At 30.8% G+C, this 9,811-nt stretch overlaps 1 pseudogene; it reads right to left on the bottom strand.

Annotated features, from left to right (window-relative positions):
- Window positions 1-355: 355 nt before the first annotated feature.
- Window positions 356-467, bottom strand: LOC122805122 (annotated as a pseudogene).
- Window positions 468-9,811: the final 9,344 nt, after the last annotated feature.

Here is a 9,811-nt window from a genome sequence, read left to right as displayed (position 1 = left end):
CAACACAAAGCACTTCAGCCATGATAGCAAATTCAAGTATCAGGATTATTTTTTTAAATCCTGGTACTGCACTATCACACCACTGTCATCTGCTGATCATGCAATCTAGCACCTTGTACTTGAGGCAACTACCTTCTTTGCCCCATCCTAGCTATGTCACTGCCTCCCATACCCATGAAATTGAAATATGCCAAGGTTGCAGTGCCTTGTGGATATGTGGAAATTAGATTCTAAGCTGCTAATTTTCTCCCAGGTAATGCTGCCTGAGAGAGGGCGAGTGACTGTGTGTGTGTGTGTGTGTGTGTGTGTGTGTGTGTGTGTGTGTGTGTGTGTGTGTGTGTGTGTGTGTGTGTGTGTGTGTGTGTGTGTGTGTGTGTGTGTGTGTGTGTGTGTGTGTGTGTGTGTGTGTGTGAAACACACACACACACACACACACAGACACACACACACACACACACACACACACACACACACACACACACACACACACACACATATATATATATATATTTCTACTATATATAAAGTGATATAAAATCATAAAATAGATTAATAGATAATGACTATAATGTTTAATATATATAGAATATGGCTTTGGGTTACTATTGATTCCTTATGTTGCATATGAGAGTATAACTTTTAAGGCTAAAGAGCTGTCTACAGTGATGTACTTGTTGAGTGCTAAATAGTTTTTACAGAGTCTGCTGAAATATGGCCCTTATGGAGTTTAGATCACTATCTGTATGTTACTCAGTAAACAAGGCTAAGTCAACGGACTCATGTATCTTGTTTGTGTAGATCATTACTCCAAGTTCACTGAAATAATTAATGTGACAGAAATAAATGTAAGTTTGAATATTGCTTTGAAGTTTATATTCTTGAGCATGGGGATCCTTGATGTTCTCACATTTCCAAATAGTCTACATACCCAAGTTACTAAGCCAAAAGATTTAATGCTTTACAGGGAATTAACAACTCACATACACCTTATACTAGCTTAATTACTAACACAAATCCTATCTTTATCTCTAACCATAATTCAAATAATATAGTTACTATAAGCAGGTGAAGATATTTTGCAAAAAAATGTTTATATATTAAGTCTCTGCTTATACAATAAAAGCAACACATTGTTATAAGTTATGGTCTACTTAGAGAAATCCTTACAAGAAGTGTTATTTACAAATATGAATTGTATGCCTTCATTTTTTTTTATTTTATTTTAAAATAGCTGCAGTAAGAAATATATTCAGGAGTATATCTTTTTAAACTGTGGTTGGATTTCTGTGCAGATGAGATCACAGCTTTTCGGGGGAAAGGTCTTTAGCATAGAGTGGGTTTTCACACACTCTGTGGGTAGAGTCTGTAGGCAATGGAAAATTTCAATGTTGTGAATTTGGGATATTAGTGATATTTCAAAGTATTTGACAGAACATATTTCCTATGTAAAGAATTAGAATTAACAATTTTCTACTTTTAGTAGCCTTTTTCAGTGAAGAAATCTCTCTGCATTTAATTTCTTACCCACAAACTGTTAGTGACTTGTTTGACTTGGTTCTGTAGATGTTTTTAAGTATTGGGGGAGGGAAGAGGAAGAAAAAAGAAAGAGAAAAAAGAAAAACATGATTCATGCAGATTGACTCATATTTCTGTGAACCCTCGTTTTGTCTTATGTTTCAAGACTTAACAATGACATAATGAAAAGAATGTATTAAAGTTTTATAGCACTTCCTTTTATTCTTTTTAAGAGAATAATACAGATATAAATATGGACTCACTAGGTTTAGATTGGATACAATTCCTTTTGATGTATTCAGAGAAGTATCTACGCAATTTAAAGAACAATGAAATGTAGATGTCCATGACTTCAAGTGTTTGAAAGATAAGTAGTCCAGGTTCACCAGTATAAAATTAAGTGCATATCTTCTTTCTTTTACTAATCTGACAATCTAGTATAAATAATAAGAAAAAAGTCAAATACAAGATATATTTGAACTGTATTATTAAAGTTGCCTGTTTTTAAATTAACAATGTTTCTTACTACATAATTAAACTTATAAATATTATATTAGTAGGAGGGATAATAATACTTTATAAGAAAACAATTAAGTTCATAAGTTAGCTGTTTTAGAATTCAACATATGCTTAGTGGTGCCTACATCTACAGGGTGGGAGGTTGGCATAATGGTTAAGGTGTTTACCTTACAGGCACAAGGTGCAAGGTTTGATTCTCACATGTGATAACTTGCTAGGCTTACAATGGCCCTCAAAGGCAGTTAGCCTAGTACTAATCTATGAAACATCACTGGTTTATTTTAGAGAAAATATGATATGCAGCATATCAGAAGTTACTTTATATATCTTTTATTGCTATTTATTTATAATTCCATATTTACTTTTTAATTATATCAAGTGTCTGTCAGTTATATCCTGATATAAAGCTCTTTTATTAGATATATGTTGTTTGGTAGGGAAATGTTGGATAGTTTAATAACTGGTTTCTTTAGCTATTGGACTAGGAATTGTGATAATTCCATGTTTGTTAAGCCACTGTATTTACATTTATATCATTTATTTTATTTTTAATATTTTTTTTTCCTTATGGCCTATTTTTTTTTCAAATCAATGCTCCAAAAACAAAACAGTATCACTACTATCTATATTACCTTATTGCATCATATTTCTATTTGTAACTTTAATATACAAATAAGTTTTAATTATATAAATGGGTGTATCTATAGTATCTTTGAATGTGAATGACTTAATCCAGGAAAAGAGCAAATGTAATACATTATTTAAATATAAATAAAGCTCAATTAGTTTTACTCCAAGATGCTGACATCAAATTTTTAGAAAAAGATATCTGGAATCCAGGGAAATTTGCAATTCTAGCTCAATCAAATTTTAAATCAAAGAGGTGTCATGATTTTTTTGGAAAACATCCACTGTTCCTCCCCAGTTTATGGACTTTAGTTAACCTTTATTGGTTTCAGGGTTTGGGTTCAAATCTTGCTAAGACACGTCTAGAATGTCTAGATAAACTAACTGATAAATATAAAGGTAGTTTAATTATAGGCAGTAATTTTAATTGCATACTAGAAGACTCATTTAAAGCTAAAGTACTAATAAAATGGATATAATTTCTTAATTTAAAGCATAGTTTTAATATGAATGATTCTAGTTCACTTTTATTCTTTCATCAAGACTACAGGTTTGGTACTCAGACCAGAATAGATAGAATGCTAATCTCATATGACTTAATCTCTCAAATGTCATGCTTTACTATAAATCCCTGTTATATATCTTATCATAATGCTTTCATATTAAAATTTCAAGCTAATAAGAGATTATCTTTAACTACTAGAATACCAGCTTATATAACTAAGCTTAAGAAATTAAAATCTTGGAAAATTTCAGAACTGAATTCATTTTTGGAAATTAATAATACAACAAACATAGATATTGCTATGATTTGGGATTCATTAAAAGCATATAGTTTTGGGAAAATGTTACCTTGGTATAAAATAAAATTAAAGAATGGGACTCAGAACTTCAAAACATTCAAAAATGACTTCTTATAGTTAAATCTAAGGATATCAAAAATAATTGACAATATAAATATAAAGAAAATGCCAGCCAATTTAAATGACAATCTAACCAAAATCATCACTTACAAAGAAGTTGTAGACAAAATTAAAAAAATAAAATCCAGTAATGCCCCAGGTTTAGATGGGATATTATCAGAAATATATAAACTCTTTCCTTCACATATCTTATCCTTTCACAAAACTCTTATTGCAATTCAGTCTAATGAAAAGATTCCAGAAGTATGCTCTAATAACTTAGATATTAAAAGATACCAGAAAATCCCAATGTTTTTCTTCTTATAGGCCGATTTCACTTTTAAATAATGGTTATAAGATTTTCATGTCTATCATTACTGAAGGTTGTCCTCTTTCTCCAGTCTTATTTGCATTAGCAATTGAAGTTCTTGCCAATCTATTTTGGCAGAATCTAAATATTAACAGTATAGAAATATCTAATACTTATTCTTCTAAAATCATGCTATTTGCTGATGATATTCCATTAACTGTCTGTAATTTACAAATTACTCTTTGAACTTCAGTCTATAACAGAAAAATTTCCATCTATTTCTGGAACTTATTTTAATCAAACTAAGTCTAAATTTATAATAATAAATAATAAGAAATCTTCTATTTTTTAATCCTATTATTGGCACTCATTAGAATATTTATGTATCAAATTACTATCATCCATAGATGAAATAACTATAATATACATATAACAAAAATATTACTTCTAAATGGAATAAACTAAACATTTCATTTGATGATAGACTTTATTAATAAAAATGATTATTTTCCCAAAATATTATATATAATTCAAGCCTTATCTCTTTGTCAAAATAAACAACAGATTTGGGAAATAAATAATCTTTTCTTAATTTTTATTTGGTTCCCTCACAAATCTAGAATAGCTCTGTTACATCACATAAGACCTTGAAATCTAGGGGGAATTAATTTCCCAGATATAGATACTTGCATAAAAGCTTCAATATTTAAAAATTATACTAAATTGGATTGACCCTAACTCTAATTCAAATTTGAAATATTTACACTTAAATACTCTTGATAACAAGAGCAATATTGTATGTAAATATATTCTAATTCAAATAATTTATTTTGGCATTATCTTTGTAAACTAGTACAATATAAAGTATTCTGTGCTACAGATTCACAATACTTAAATTCTGTACTAAATTTTTTAAAACTATGACTTTCTCTAATATCCACATGAAAATATGGTTTGAATCTTTAATCCCTTTCAGCTTTCCAAAAAAAAAATCAATAAAATTAATAATAATACACTGGAATTTTGGGAGGCCAGGGGGTTTGTCTACTAGTATCAATGTATTAAAGATTTAAAACCCAAAGATATTTAATAACTTATCACAGAATATAATTTAAATTCTCAAGATTTGTTAATATTCATAATCTGAAATCTTATGCAAATGTACTATGTATATCCATTTCCAATTCACATTTTAAAGAAGAACCTGAACTGTTTTACTTAATATTTAAAACTACATATAATTCAGTTTCAAAACTTTGTAAAATATTCTCTGAAGATAAAATAAATTTAAATCAAAAATTCTGGAATCATATTACTTCAGGTCATGCATCTCAACTTATTTCACATAATAAATCTCAATCTCAGTTGTTATCATCTTCTGTTAATCACACTTCCTGGTCTCAATACTGGCATATTTTTACTTGAGGATTTCTGAATCAAGCCTTTTTAATCCCAAATAGAATTGCCAAAATGAATAGAAGTAATACTCTTATGTGTTAGAAGTGTTCACAAATATGTAAAGCAGATTGGATTGTATATTTCATTAATGTTCTTCCATGAGTTTATTCTGGACTAAGAGGAATTTCTACAAGCTTTATTCACTGATAAAGTTTCTTTATTAAAGTCTTTAATATCATTTAATGTAAATGAAAAAAATGATGATTTGATGAATGTTAACTATACTCTTCTTTGGTCCATCTTTGCTGTGACAAGGAAGTGCATTACCAAGAAATGGAAGATATTTTTCCTCCAACATTTGAAGACTTTTATCTGTTCTTAATGGAAACAGCACTCAGAGATGCTAAGATCAAATAACTAAGAATTCATCATAACCTATTCATCAAAAATCCTTGGATAAAAGTGATTTATTTTATTGATTTGTATCAGAAGAATTCAGATACTAATAATTGAAATTAATAATGAAAAATGGGAAAAATGGAGCATTATTTTCATAATTCTGTTTTCAGGTCTTTGTATATATTGTATATAGTTAATTTTGTTTGTTGTTATTTATTTATTTAACATTTGTTTACCAGGAAAGTCAAACTAGGACAGAGGCTATTTTCAGAGGAGGCCCAGTGAGAAATGCTCCAGATGCAAGTCTTTGTAATGTGTGAGGAAACTGAAGCACCTGGAGGAAACCCAAATGAATGCAGGGAGGACATTCAGCCTCCACACAGAGGGTACCCCAGCTGAGAATCGAACAGGAGAACCTCTTACTGTGAGGTGAAAATGTTAACCGCTATACCACTGCACCATTGTTCTTCATAAGAATTCATTATATCATCTATAATGTAATTATTCTAAATTTGAATATATGTTATTTCTTTATTGGAAAATAAAAAAATGAACAAAATAAATAGTAGGATGCTCAATGTACATTTTGATAAGTGTGTGTTTGGGTTTTAATTTTTAAAGTGTTTGCAGGTTAAGTTTAGATTATGGGTTAGGTGGGGAACAGATTTACTGTTGTTTATCTGTTACTTTATGTGGTTTGTGTTTGAATGTCTTGCATGCTAGTACTTCTATGGAACAGGTTTTTCTAAGGTAAGTTGTAAGGTTGGGGATATTGGCGGGATTACAGTTAGCATACAATAGTAAGATGGTGCAGGGTAGCAGTGTACGTGTTATCCTGTCCTAAAGTTTCAAAGCTAATGTCATGATGTATAATGACTAGTCAGTTAGTCTGAACTTACTTCAGATGGCTAATTACTTTGAAGAAGGTGAGAAAGCCTTAAATTATCACATACCTAAATGGTAACACTGGCTTCAGTGTTGTATTACTGACATTAATTAACATTCTGACCTTAAAAAGCATTAAAGCCATACTACCCTAAGCCTGTTACTTGACAAAATATTTATAACCCTTGCACTATGCACAATATATATCTGAGTGCTACCAAGGTTTGAAACGTCACTTAACAATTCCTTCAGCTACCCAGTCAAAAAAACATGCTATGTCTTCTAAACCTTTCAGAGCTATCCGTCATAGCCTTAGCTGTGAACACATAGTTTTATTCAAGTGTAAGTAGATTAGTAAATATAAACTTTATACAATAGACATCTGTTTTAGTAGTAATTATCATAAGGCCAATGCATGCATAAAGTTATTTGTCATTAACTGTGCTAAATCAATGCTTTAAATCACTGTTGTATTAAACTCTTCCTGCATAGAATTTTCATGATCCTAACAAATTATATTATATTATATTATATTATATTATATTATATTATATTATATTATATTATATTATATTATATTATATTATAATGCTTCTCATGTAAAAATCTAAGTATATCACCTAGTCTTGCTATACTGGTGAAGGCATTAAGAAATTATAAAATATTTTCCTGTATAGATTTTATTTGTATATAGCTGAAGTGATATATATCTATAGAACTTTCCTCCCTCGTGTCTCTTGTGTAATGTAATCCTGCCCATCAAATATTTCTTTTCTAAAGTGTTTCTAGCAATGGGCTAGAATAAAGAAGGAGACATTTCTCAGTTCAGCAAATCCTGTCTATTTGCTTTGTCCCCCTAAGTCATGCAAATTCATAATGTCTAAGGACTGAGCACCATTTACCATTAAACTGCATCAGCAGTATTCATTTTATTATTGTTCATAAACTGTTTTGACTTAGAAATGAAGTGCATTTTTCTAAAAAAAAATAAGCAATAAATACAAGCACTGTTCTGTGTATAACACCATTGCCTTTTAAAAGTCAGCCTGTAACATCATTGCTTTTATAAGTCCGACTTGACTTGAGATAAAGAAAAGAACTAATGAGTACCTGACATAAAAATAAATGGTTAACTAGTGTCTAATGTGTAAGCTAAAAGTCATCTCTAAAATAACATCACTGATGTCTGTGTTATTTTCTTGAGATATATTTAAGTTCCCCAGTATATGACAGTATTTGATGACAAACTGCTTAGACCTTCAGTACAACATTTTGTTATCTTTGACTAGAAGAGGTCTACTGTTACCAGCATGCTTCAGACTAGATTGCTATGGTTCAATCTTAGGACAGAAGACACTATTGGTCCTCCCTGCTTGACCATTGAGAGCATCCCATTAATTAAGTGACTTGTGTCCCCATCCCAGCTGGCTATAGTAACATTGGTGGGAGTAAGAGCTTTGTAACAGTGGGGTATCTTAGGTGGGTCAACTTTTTTTCCATATGAACGTATCCTCCTGTTGTATATCTCAGCTGTCACTATGTACATACCTCTCAACTTCTTAGTGCAAGAAATCTGTCCAAAGTCTGAAATAATGGGGGGACAAAGGCCCAAAAATATGTACAATTTCTAAATATTTCTCTTATAAACTTAGAAATGCTAGAATAACAAGATTTAAGTTAGTATGCATTTTCTCAAGGATATGAAATCTGAAACTAAAATTTGTATCATTATTTAGAAATTTCAATCCTCAAATCATCTCAAGGATTTTCCAGACAACTACAAATGTTATGAGGAGCAGACCAAAAATATAAATAAAAAATCTGGACATTCTGTGAAAATCTGGATAGTTGAGAGGTATGACTATGTGTGATATGCAGTGGTTCAAAGGAGGGTATGTCACTCATTCATGCAAGTGACCTTCACCATTATTACTCCTGTCCCCTTAAGGACCTGATATTGCTGTTGGGACCCCACTTACCACTTGTAATGGTACTTATTCCTTCGGGACATATACAGTCTCCTTCCATCCAAAATAGGTAAACCAGTGGCCAATCCTTTTCAGACCCCTCACTATCTCTTAAAATTGGCATATAATGGATGTGTAGATTTGGCATAATGGTTAAGATCTAAGGCAATGTTTGCTTCTGACCTCTGGTTATTGGATATGTTTGTAATAGTCTGCAGACTGATAGCCTTGTATTTACCTATTTCATTTTAACACTGATGAGTTTTAAAACAATAATTCACATGATGTTAGTAACACACTGTTAGTATATGCCATATTCATTTCTTATGTACTGTGATTCCAAATGGCTTAAGAATGAAATCAATAAGAAAGACTTTGATGAATTCTAAAATCTTTACATATTTGAAGGTTAATACTGATTGCACACTGTTAGTCCCTGTTAAAAACAGTGGTTTTGCATTTCATAAATATTTTGTTTGCAATTACAAGAGACATTGGGTGAAACAAGTATGCCAATGTCTACACAGAATTTTAGGAATTCAATAAAGCAAATTGTGTTTTACCCCAAATCTTATTTTGTATACCTTGTTGATGATGATTTCCTTTGGATTTATGTTTTAGTTGATTAAGCATATATTTTGTGACTGAATTGAAAAAGACAATGACTTAGCTAAGGTTTGTTTATGAACGTGGAGACATGCATGCATTTATCAGATGCAGGAAGTATATATGTCACAGAATGAGAACATTTGATAAATGATTTTATGATAAGGATATACAATGAAATTCATATGCATTATCCATCTACTACCTTGGATTTGGCTTTGATTCCAGTATGTGTTCACAGGTAGTCAAGAGTTTTATACTTAACAATAGATTATAGGGAAATGGAGAGAATGTGATGAGAAATTGGAAGAAGTGAGTGTAGGCAAATAAACTGATGCCAGACCCTGCTATAACTCATCCAGCCAGCACAGGTAGGGCAGGTGAATCTCCATTATTTTCATTAACTCTTTCTAACAGCAGTAAAACTTGTAAACAAATTATATCTGTCTCCTGTGAAAATTTTCATCAGTACCAGATATGGCATATATTTCGGTCATATAGTCTAGGTTTTCCTTAACTGAAATACACATGCAGAGTAGTTACTAGAAAGGAAGACAATCTTGTAATATTATGAGAACTAAGAAAATAGCATGTTTTGGTCAAATCTATGTATGTATAGATTTTTTCTGTGTTCAGTAACTAAATCATGACATGCAATATATGTGATATGATGCTTTTATAAT

The sequence above is a fragment of the Protopterus annectens genome, chromosome 6.part0 (genome assembly GCF_019279795.1).
Source record: "Protopterus annectens isolate FY-2018-M chromosome 6.part0, PAN1.0, whole genome shotgun sequence".
Classification (NCBI taxonomy): Eukaryota; Metazoa; Chordata; order Ceratodontiformes; family Protopteridae; genus Protopterus; species Protopterus annectens.
This window is presented reverse-complemented; position numbering and strand designations above follow the sequence as displayed.